Below are 11,256 nucleotides of genomic sequence, written 5' to 3' on the forward strand. Positions count from 1 at the left end.
GCGTGTGTTTCCCCAGGGTAGAATGATCCAGAACCTTCCAAGGGCACCAGTGCTTCCTCTGAGTCTATAATTTGTCGATGGATCGGGTCAGGAGTTTTCTTCTGAAATGTCTCCAGTGTGGGGGGAAAAAAATGTCCGAATTAAGGCTGTGACCTGGGGGACAAAGGGTTTCATTTGGGCTGTATGCTTTGTCTTTTTCAGTTAAAAGTGTGACTTCAGAGGCACCTGGGTGGCTCAGTCGGTAAAGCATCTGACTTCAGCTCAGGTCATGATCTCGCCGTTCCATGTTTGAGCCCCGGGTCGGGCTCTGTGCTGACAGCTCAGAGCCTGGAGCCTGCTTCAGATTCTGTCTCTCTCTCTCTCTCTCTCTCTCTGCGCCTCCCCCATTCATGTTCTGTCTGTCTGTCTCTCAAAAATAAGTAAAAATTAAAACAAAATTAAAAGAAAAGTGAGACTTCATTACCATGATTACTATTACTGTTGTATGTTGATTTACCCAGAACCTGAGGGCAAGGCCGTCTCCCTCTTGGAGAAATGGAGCCTTTCATTCTATGCATTCAAGAAATCCTTACTGAACCCCTGCTATGTAACAAGCAGGGGGTGGGGCTCACCTGGGTGTCAGAGACTGAACCAGGGACAGTACGTGTGTGAACGCACTGGAAGCTGCAGTCACCCCATAGTCATAGGGTCATAGTCACCCTACTATTAATCCCACTTGATGGCTGAGGAATCTGAGTCCCAAAGGGAGGTGAGGCCGCCTACCTAGTGGCTCAACTAATAACATGGACCAGACCCATCTGTGCCACTCCAGTGCCCAAGCTCGTGACCACCATCCCGTCATGCCCAGCAGGTGCTTTCCTGAGCCAGGAAGAGAGATAATGACCTAAACCCTGGGGCTCTGTCTGCCACCTAAAGATGGGCCTACCAGCCCCAGTGAAAACCAGTCGCCTTACCACCACCTCTCTTGTTTGTCATCTTTGGAGATAATGCCCCATTTGCTCCATCCAGCAGAAAGTTCCATTGGGAATTGGCACAGCTAGAGCTGTGTGCATTTTATACCCCACCTCCAGGGGGCGCCATTCACACAGACAGCTGTCCCTGAAAGTCTGCAATGGCCAAGCTCTGGAAAGAAGACAACCCGTGTCCGTTTTCTATTGATGCAAAACAAATCATCCCCAAACTTAGCAGCTTCAAACAACAAATGCTTATTATCTCACAAGTCCTGTGGGTCAGGAATCCAGGAGAGGCTTAGCTGGATGGTAATGGCCTAAGACCTCTCTGGAGGTTACAGTCAAGATGTCACACAGGGCTGCCCTCACCTGGGGCCGGGGTGTCCAAGCTCACTTACGTGGTTGTTGGCAGGAGGCTTCGCGTTCTCACTGTTGGTGGGAGACCTCAGCTCTTGGCCACGTGGGCTTCTCTTTGACTTAGTGTCCTCAGTGGCAGCTGGCTTCCCCAGAGAAAATGATTTGAGAGAGAGAGCAAGAGAAGAGTGCCTGAGACAGAAATTACAGTCTTTTCTTAACCTAGTATCAGAACTGAATTGCCATAAGTTACTGGTTGCAGTATAATGTGGGAGGGGACTAGGCAAGGGTGTGCATCCCAGGATGGTCGGGAGGACACTGGGGGCCATCTTGGAGCCCCACTGCCACGAGACTGCAAAACAGGAACACTGGTGTCCTTAGAAAGTCACATTTCGGAGCCAGTGCCTAGATCCACCAGCTAGGGGTCCCCAGACTTTGTAGGCCTTGGGGGTTTCAGCTATGGAGACTTTCACTCCTGATATGTGCTCTGCAGATGTGCCCCCCCTTCCTGTTCCTTCCCAGTTGAGTTTTGATGGTGAGGTCTTTGTCGTATCACCCAGTCAGTGTTGCCCAAGCTGTCAGGAAAGCCAACAGATTTCATACACAGTTTGCACTCAAGATCTAGACAGCAAAAGGTGGGGCTGCTTTCTTACCCTTCTGAAAGACTCTTAAGAAAGAAACCTGTTAGGGGGTGCCTGGGTGGCTCAGTCGGTTGGGTGTCTGACTTCAGCTCAGGTCATGATATTGTGGATGGTGAGTCCAAGCCCTGCGTCAGCTCTGTGCTTGGAGCCTGGAGCCTGCTTCAGATTCTGTGTCTCCCTCTCTCTCCTTTTCCCCTGCTCATGCTCTGTCTTTCTCTCTCTCAAAAATAAATAAACATGAAAGAAGAAAGAAAGAAAGAAAGAAAGAAAGAAAGAAAGAAAGAAAGAAAGAGAAAGAAAAGAAAGAAAGGAAAGAAAGGAAGAAAGAAAGGAAAAAAGAAAGAAAGAAAGAAAAAAGAAACCAAACCATTAGAATCTGGGCTCGAGACCTGTTTCATTTAGCAGCTAAAGTTGTTGTTGGGGTCATTGTTTAGTGTTTTACTTTAGACCTTTAAACCAGATATCTCTGGTGGAGGGGAAAATACTCCAAACCCAGAATCACCAGACCTGGTTTGAATTTGGCTCTGCCACTTTCAGGCATGAACGTGGGTGAGTGACTTAAGCTGCCTAAACTTCATTATTGCATTAGAAAAAGAAGAAAATAATACCTAGTTCAGAGGTTGTTATGGGAATTAATTTAGATACAATGTAAAAATGTCTCGTCTGGTGCCCCAAACTTAGAAACTACCCAGGAAATGGTGGTTGACACTGAAATTATTGTACCATATGGAGAAATAACCCTAGCATTTTATTTCGTGTTCTTCAGCTTTTTTGGAATGTATTTTTTTTTTAATATAAGAAAATGGTCACTTCCCAGTATAAAAGTGATCACGTTAAAAGGGTTGCTGCGGTCTTAGCTGTGGTTTTATTATATCTTAGAGCCTAAGAATATTCTGAGGGCCCATTTTGCAAGGAGAGTAATGGGAAAAAAATGATTTAGGCTATAAAAATTCCAATTTGCGGTTAACTTTTCAGGAACACATCCCTTCCCTAAAGCGAGGGGCATGTGTATCCAGATGAGATCAGAAGTCCCCTTGTCTCTTTTCTGTTCATTCCTTCCTTCATAATCAGACAATGAGTGTCTTCTGGAGAAATAGCTGCCTGTCTACAGGCGCAATTTCTCAGAAATAATCACTTTGAAACTTCTTTTCCTGAGAGTCTCATCTGCAAAGTGCTTTCTCATCAAAGATACATTCCTATTTTCAAGGCAGGAACCGTGCTATTTTCCTTTTTCAATATGCATTGTCATTCTGCGCAGAGGGCTCTGTCTCTACGTTTTGCACTCGGGGATATTGAAAGTCGCCACAATCCCAAGGCAAGTGTCACCCATCAACAGCTCCCGAATAAGTAATCAGGGGTGGGAGACGGAGAATCACAATGCAGAACTCATTTTCTACTCCTACAGGGCTTGTGATGAAGCTGAGAAAAAGGCCTTGATTCACCCTCTGTGCGTGTTCGTGCTTGTGCCTTGCATTTGCTGGTGAAGGGTAGACCAGATGTCCACAGGGACTTTGCCAGTCGGGCCTGGAAATGGGATGGGGAAATTAGTAGTTAGGTGTCACTTCCTCTGAGGCATCCCCTCTCACCTCTTCCCATCCTTTCAGGTGATGAAATGTACCGTCTGCTGAGGTCATTTGCTCCCTGAAGAATCAGACGGCTGGCCTCCTAATAGACACTGGAAAGTTTCCAAATTCAGTATCTCCAATCTGATTTGAGCGGCCCTGCCTAAGTGCTTCTCCCTTAAACCCAGTGATGATTAAGAACATTTCCATGATGAGTTTAGCCATGAGGAGATTAGAGTTTAATGGCTGCTGAGAACCAAGGACTCACGTCTGTGGCCCAGAACTTCCATTGCTTTCCTCTCCTCCCAAGGACCTGGTCCAGGACTGGTGCAGGGCTCTGCATGCACGTAGGAGGTGCTCAATAAATGCTTACTGACCTACGTGTTTTCTTTCTTTCTTTTTTATTTTCGATTTTTTTACAGTAGGCTTCGAGCCCAGCATGGAGCCCAACACGGGGCTTGAAGTCACAACTGACCCTGTGATCAAGACCTGAGCCGAGATCAAGTGTTGCACGCTTAACCATTGAGCTACCCGGGTGCCCCTTTATTTTTACTGAAGAATAATTCACATATAGTATGTTAGTTTCAGGTGTGCAGCACAGTGATTGATATTCATATACATTATTAAATGGTCACCACTGATAAGTCTAGTTATCATCTGTCACCAAAGATGTCACAATATTATTGACTCTATTCCTTGTGCTGTACATTATATGCCTGTATCTTATTTATTTTATAACTAGAAGGTTGCACCTTTTCGTCCTTTTCACCTGTTTCGCATCCCCCCACAGTCCTCCCCTCTGGCAACCCTCGGCTTGTTCTCTGTATCTATGAGTCTCTTTCGGTTCATTTCATTTGCTGATTTGTTTTGTTTTGTTTTGTTTTGTTTTCTATATTTCCACATAGAAGTGAAATCACATAGTATCTGTCTTAATCTGATTTATTTCACGTAGTGTACTTCCCTCTAGGTCCATCCATGTTGTTGCAAATGGCAAGATTTCATTCTTTTTTTCCCCATTAATATCCCATTGTGCGTGTGTCATATCTTATTTTTAAAAATTTTTAACTTCTATTTATTTATTTTTATTTTTTTTAATTTTTTTTTTAACGTTTATTTATTTTTGAGACAGAGAGAGACAGAGCATGAACAGGGGAGGGGAAGAGAGGGAGACACAGAATCTGAAACAGGCTGCAGGCTCTGAGCTGTCAGCACAGAGCCCGACGCGGGGCTCGAACTCACGGGCCGCGAGATCATGACCTGAGTCGAAGTCGGACGCTTAACCGACCGAGCCACCCAGGCGCCCCTATTTATTTATTTTAGAGAGAGAGGGAGTGTGGACGGTGGGGGGTGGGGAGAAGGGCAGAGAGAGAGAGAGAGAGAGAGAGAGAGAAAGAGAATCTCAAGCAGGCTCCACACTCAGCATGGAAGAAGTTCCTCATCTCATTAAATGAAGTTTCAACACGTAGACATCATTTTACTTTTATTTTACTCACCAGTACAAATCAAGAGATCAGTCAATATTCACATCGGAACTACAGGCGATCGTCAAAAATGCAAGCAGTTTCTTTGTGGAGTCAGATCAAACAGTCATTTTGCCAACATGGTTGAATTGTACCCCTTGGATTGCTACAGATCAAGAGTTCTACAGAAATCAGTGAGGGGTTCCTGGGTGGCTCAGTTGGTTAAGTGACCGACTTATGCTCAGGTCATGATCTCATGGTCCGTGAGTTCAAGCCCTGCATAGGGCTCTGTGCTGACAGCTCAGAGCCTGGAGCCTGCTTCCAATTCTGTGTTTCCCTCTCTCTCTGCCCCTCTCTCACTCATGCTCTGTCTCTTTCTCTCAAAAATAAACAAACATTAAAAAAATTAAAAAAAAAAAGAAATTAGTGAAACTGTTTTGCAAGAATCATTTGGCTGTATGGAATTTATAATACAAGTATTGTGTGACATTATTTGTAAATTATGTGCTATACATCATTTTTGTTGGCAAAATTTTTACTTATTGCAGGGCAGTTTTTTTTTTAAGTTTATTTTCAAGAAAGAGACTGAGCGCAAGTGGGGGAGGAGCCGAGAGAGGGAGACACAGAATCCAAAGCAGTCTCCAGGCCCTGAGCGCTCAGCACAGAGCCCGACTCGGGGCTCGAACTCACAAACCGCAAGATCATGACCTGGGCTGAAGTTGGAGGCTTCACCTACTGAGTCTCCCAGGCACCCCCAATTTTTACTGATTTATGTACTTGAATATTAGTTTGGTTTTTGTTCTTGTTTTTCTGGAGAGCCAATGATTAACATTTACCAGCATGTCACTGGTTGCTATACATTTCTAGCGTGACAGGGCCCAACTTAAACGGGTACATTGCTTCAAAGAATTCCCCCAAATGTGACCATCCCACTGGAACTGCCATAAGTTATCATCAAGACCCAGAGACATAGTTTTGGCAGCATTGAAGGTAAGGAGGACTGACACTTCATGGAAAAGGTAGGATAAATGAGCAAGAGACTGCTTGCTCAGAATTGGTGCAATTTATTTCCATCTGTCCATTGAAATGAATTCATTTCCCCCACTCAGAGACCAGTCTGCAGTATAGACTTCAAATCTTCTTGTCCCCCAGAGTCCAGTCGGGGAACCAATTTGTCTGATGTTTGAATGGATAAACAAAATGACACTTGTTTAGAGGACACTGCAGAAAACTCAGAACAAAGCCTCTCGGCACACGAATAACCCATGAGCTTCTCGTATGCTTGCCAAGAAATACACATAATCTTCCGGGTAATTAATCTGGTAGGATTTCCACAAAAGCACCGGTATGAAGTGCACTCTCCCTATCTCCCAAAGAACTTGGAACTCATCTGCTCTATGACATCTGAGAAAGGGAACATTCTCAGTGGAAAACAGGTGCGTCTACCTTTTCTGCTCTTTCATACTCGAGTGAAGGATGGGTATGTCCTGGGCTTCAGAGGCGTGGGAGAAGGAGGACCTCACGTTTGCAAAGTGTGCAGAACTTACCAGGAGCTTCATAGGTATCATCCCATCCAATCCACACAGCAAACTTGAAACACTTACTGAAATGCTGTGCTTGAGGGGAGCGAGCTGGGGCTCCTCGGGAGACACCAACTGGCTAGCCTCATAGGATTTCAGGAAAAGTCAGATTTGAACTCAGCCAGAAAACAAGAAAGAGCCAACTGACAAAAGCAGGCGGGAAGTGGCACCAGGGATTTCCTAACTATCCCTGAGAGGAAGAGGGTTGCTTTGGCGAGCGATGGTCAGAGCTGAACAGCTTAGAGAAGAAAGTAAGAAAATAGAGCGTGTGCTGATCCAGCTTGCCGGTAACAGACCCACAAAGAGGGAGACATAGGCGCGGGCAGGTGGCAGGGTTCACGGAGACTGGAAAACTACCTTCCCTCACTCCGACCTGGGTTCTGAATAAATTGAGAATAAGAGGCTGGGACATTCTCTTTATTACTAAGAAAGCTGACTTAGGAGAAGCTGGCTTAAATTCGAGCGCATGTAGACACCCTATGATGGATGGAAAATGGCAGGTGTGCCCAGACACGGGGAGAGCTGTGCCAGCACGGGCCTCCCCCTGCAAGGCAGAGCTGCTCCTGCAAATCCCCAGTTCTGAGGAGCACAGCTCCCCAAGAAGAGAGAAGGGCTGTGTTAGGCACACTCATTTTTCTTCCAGCTGCCCTTTTTCCCTGATGAGGAGGCCGAGAACAGCTCCCTCTACGTAGCAGGAAACGTTACCCCCGGGAGCCCTTTGAGCGCTGTGGCCAGCCGTGGCCTTAGCCGCTCTGCGTGGTACCCAGACCCTTCCTCAACCAGTGTTGAATCTGTGTTTAACCCATCACTTAGGCCATCGGAAGTTTCTGTTTGGATTTCAATATCTTTTTCTGATTATAAAATTCCACTTAGAAGCTTTGTTAATCTTTCATTCTTTTTCTCTGTGTGCACATCTGTAAAACTAATTGGAACCACACTGCACACACAGTTTTGTAAACAACCCATTTTCACCTAATGTCTTCCTCATCACCGGATGGTCTTCTAGAACAAGGTCTCTAAGTGTAGCACGGCATTTCATTACATGGACATTGCACAATTTATGTAACCGGTCTTGTGTTGCGGGGTATTTGCTATGGGCTGAGTGTTTTGTGTCTCCCCCGTCCAACAGATTCACATATTGGAATCCTAACCCCCAAGGTGGTGGTGTTAGGAGGTGGGGCCTTTGGGAAGGGATTCAGTCATTAAAGTGGAGCCCTCAGGAGTGTGGCCAGTGCCCTTGTAAAAGACACCCCACAGAGCTCCCTAGACCCTTCTGCCATGGGAGGACAGAGCGAGAGGATGGCCATTTATGAACCAGGAGTAGGCCCTCACCAGACATGAACTGATTGCTGTTGTCTGTAAGACATAAGCATTTTGTTCTAGCAATTTGAATGGATGAAGACAATATTTCCAGTTGTTTCTTTCCCTTTCTTGCTTCTTTCTTTCTCTTTCCTCCCTCCCTCCCTCCCTCCCTCCCTCCTTCCTTCCTTCTTTCTTTCTTTTTCTTTCTTTCTTTCTTTCTTTCTTTCTTTCTTTCTTTCTTTCTTTCTTTCTTTCTTCTTTCCTTTCTCCTTCCTTCCTTCCTTTCTTTCTTTCTTTCTTTCTTTCTTTCTTTCTTTCTCCTTCCTCCCTCCCTCTTTCTTTCTTCTTTCTTTCTTTCTTTCTTTCTTTCTTTCTTTCTTTCTTTCACCATTATAAATAATGTGATGAACATCTTTGTGCACATCTCTGGTCATCAGAAGGCTCTAGGCAAAGATCAGATCTCTCTTTGGAAGACCACAGGCGTAGGAATGCTGAGCGAGATTTAGGTGGTGGCAGAGACTGGAGACAGGAAACCAGCTAGGAGAAATGTCTCATAACCATCAAGACGATGAGGCTCACTCTCCTGGACCACAACTGTGCTCAGCTGGGGAAGGGGATAAGGACACAAGAAATAGACGAAGGGAGATGTCCAGGACTTGCTGTCAGTGGATGTGGGAGAAACAGCAGCATCTGGGGACATAATAGTGATAATGGTGAAGACAATTAGAGCATTAGAACTCATACTTATCAAGGGCTATTCTAAGCTTGTATTATTCTTTTCATCCTCATACAACCCTTGGGCGGGGATCCTATGATTCCCATTTTATGGAGGAGGAGAATAAAGCACAGACCGTTTAAATAACTTGAGCTAACCTCGTGTAACTAGCAAATGGTAGAGCTGGGACTCAAATGCTGGCAGAGTTTTCTGCACCGTCTGCAAGCTCAGCTGGGTGCTCACACTGCCCACCTGTCCTCGCAGCCTGGACCACAGCATGGTGGCTGGTGGCCCTTCTAACACGGGAGGGGAGGCGTTGGACAGAGTACGAGCGTTTTATCTCTGAATGGAGCGCAAAGCCCCTGAGGCCCCAAATGACCCCGTGGGATGCCTGTCTGCATTCCCAGGCCAGTGCTTTGTGCCTGGATGTTTGCACAACAGGTCTGAAGTATAGATTTGTCCAACGAGTACACGGTCACGTGACCAATCAGAGGCCCTGCCTTAGAAGCTGGGTGTGGTTGGAGGAACACACTGGTGACTGGGACCGGCTAGGCTGCCTGCTTGGTTTGTGGGGTCTTGGTGTATCTGCAGAGCCCCAGCCACTGAGTGCCCCTGGACCGGCAGCCACCTGCCTGGCCGACCCAGGGCCATGGCTCTCACCTTGACGGCAGCCCGGAGGAGATACCGCAGAGAGAAAATGCTACCAACTGGCTATTGACAGGTAGCTTCAGTGTCTCCTTGCATGCTTGCCTTCTTTTCTCATCCCTGCTCCCCGCCAGGGAGGGGGTCAGCCTTATATAGAGGTGCAGTAGGCAGTGATCAGAAGTGCAGTGACCACGAGGGACAGCCAGAAGCCCCCCAGTCCCAAATCTGCCCTGCCCCCCTCATTGTTACCCGTCTCCCTCCCCCCCCCCCCCGCCGACCCCGCACTGGCTGCTGCTTCCCAACCTCCTGCCATCCCTCACCACTGTCAGTATTGGCCGTTCCCTCTGATGCACTCGACCATTTTCTTTACATAACCATACACTTTTAAAGTCACTTACTGACTTCTGCTTTGTGCTAAGCAGGAAGAGCTGTGAAATGCCCAGCCATTAAATGCAGATGTCCTGCAGATCCGCGGGAGGTCAGTTCTACAAGGTGCTGGTTGGTCCTGGGAGACTCCGTTTGGTCAGCGCCTCCAAAAGGACCTTATTTGATGCAAAGGCATTTCCTGGTGAGTGAAGCTTATTAATCCAACTTTACCCAGGAGTAAGATTCAAAAATGAGGGGGTCCTCCATAAAAGCAGGTGCTGGTATATTCAATCGGTTGGAATGGAGGGCGGTAGTGGAGGGGAAGTTGGAGGATGGCAGGAATGGACTATGGAAGGGATGTCCGGCACTCTCCAGGAGTCATGGCCACCAGCAGACCTAGGAAAACAGCTGCGGGGGTGGTGGCTGTTGCTAAGAGTAGGTGAAAAATTGGAAGTCAAAATCTGGCACCCACTGAGGACTTCCATGTGCCGGGCCTCTCCTTAATCCTCAACAACAGTCATATGAAGGAAGGATGTTGGTCCATTTCACGGATGAGAAGATTGAGGCTCACCTAGTCTCAGCTAGTCCACAGCTGGTAAATGGCACCAGGGTACAAACTCACCTCTCTCCAGCTCCAGCGCCCTGTGTCCTCCTGGGAAGAGGCAAAGATAGTGGACCATTCACATGACAGGGTCTCGACATCTCTGGTCTCAGCCTGGAGCTGCACACCAGCCCGAAGTCCATTTGAAGTTAAGGCCAAGTCCCTAGAACTATGCCCCCCTCTCCCCACAGTTGTCTTGGCTGAATTGTGTCCCCCAGCACTAACTCCTGCCCATTTCACCCAAGTCTTCCATTTGAAGATGAGGTATTGAGCAGCGAGGATAAGAAAAGGCAGGGTAGCAGGCTTTGGGGGCTCCAAAGGCAGGTCAGTGGGACGTGTGGTGGGCACACCCCCCACTCCATTCCTGTCCCTCACATCTTCCCCTTAAGAGATTTCCAGTCTCTTATCTCCCACTACCCAGACTACAGGTCAGAGCCCCATCGTCACCCTTGTTTTAAATAACGTTATTAAAATATAACTTACACCCCGCCAACTTACACTCATTGTAAGTGTACAATTCAATGATTTCTAATAAACGTATAGAGTTGTACGACCATCACCACGGTCCAGCTTTAGAACATTTCCATCATGAAAAGTTTCCCCCTGCTTGTGTGTTAGACCCCACCGCCACTGTTTTCCGTGGGCAGATGTGTTTTCAGTCTCTCTAGATTTCTAGATTTCTAGTCTCTCACTCATGATGTGCCACGGATCACTAGTTCATTCTTTTTTATTGTTAAATAGTATTCCACTGTGTGGACGTGCAAACTTTATCAGTCTCCTGTTGGTGGACATTTGGGTTATTTTCAGTTTGGGGCACTTATGAATAATGCTGCTGGGAGCAGTAACCTAGATGGTTTGGGGTGCACTTAGATTGTCCTTTCTTTTGGGTAGATTGCTAAGAGTGCTGGTGACATCATCTCCCCCTTAAATTGCTGTGGAAGTCTTCTAGAACTGTCTCTCCTGACTCCAGTCTCGCCTCTCTCCAATCCAAGCCCAACGTTGTCCTCATAACCACCTCTCTGAAAGGCACACTCAGTTATGTCTTTTCTCAGCATAAAGCCTTGCAAGAGCTCAGAACAA

This window comes from Panthera pardus, unplaced genomic scaffold, assembly GCF_024362965.1.
Source record: "Panthera pardus isolate Hobbes unplaced genomic scaffold, ASM2436296v1 HiC_scaffold_11, whole genome shotgun sequence".
NCBI lineage: Eukaryota > Metazoa > Chordata > Mammalia > Carnivora > Felidae > Panthera > Panthera pardus.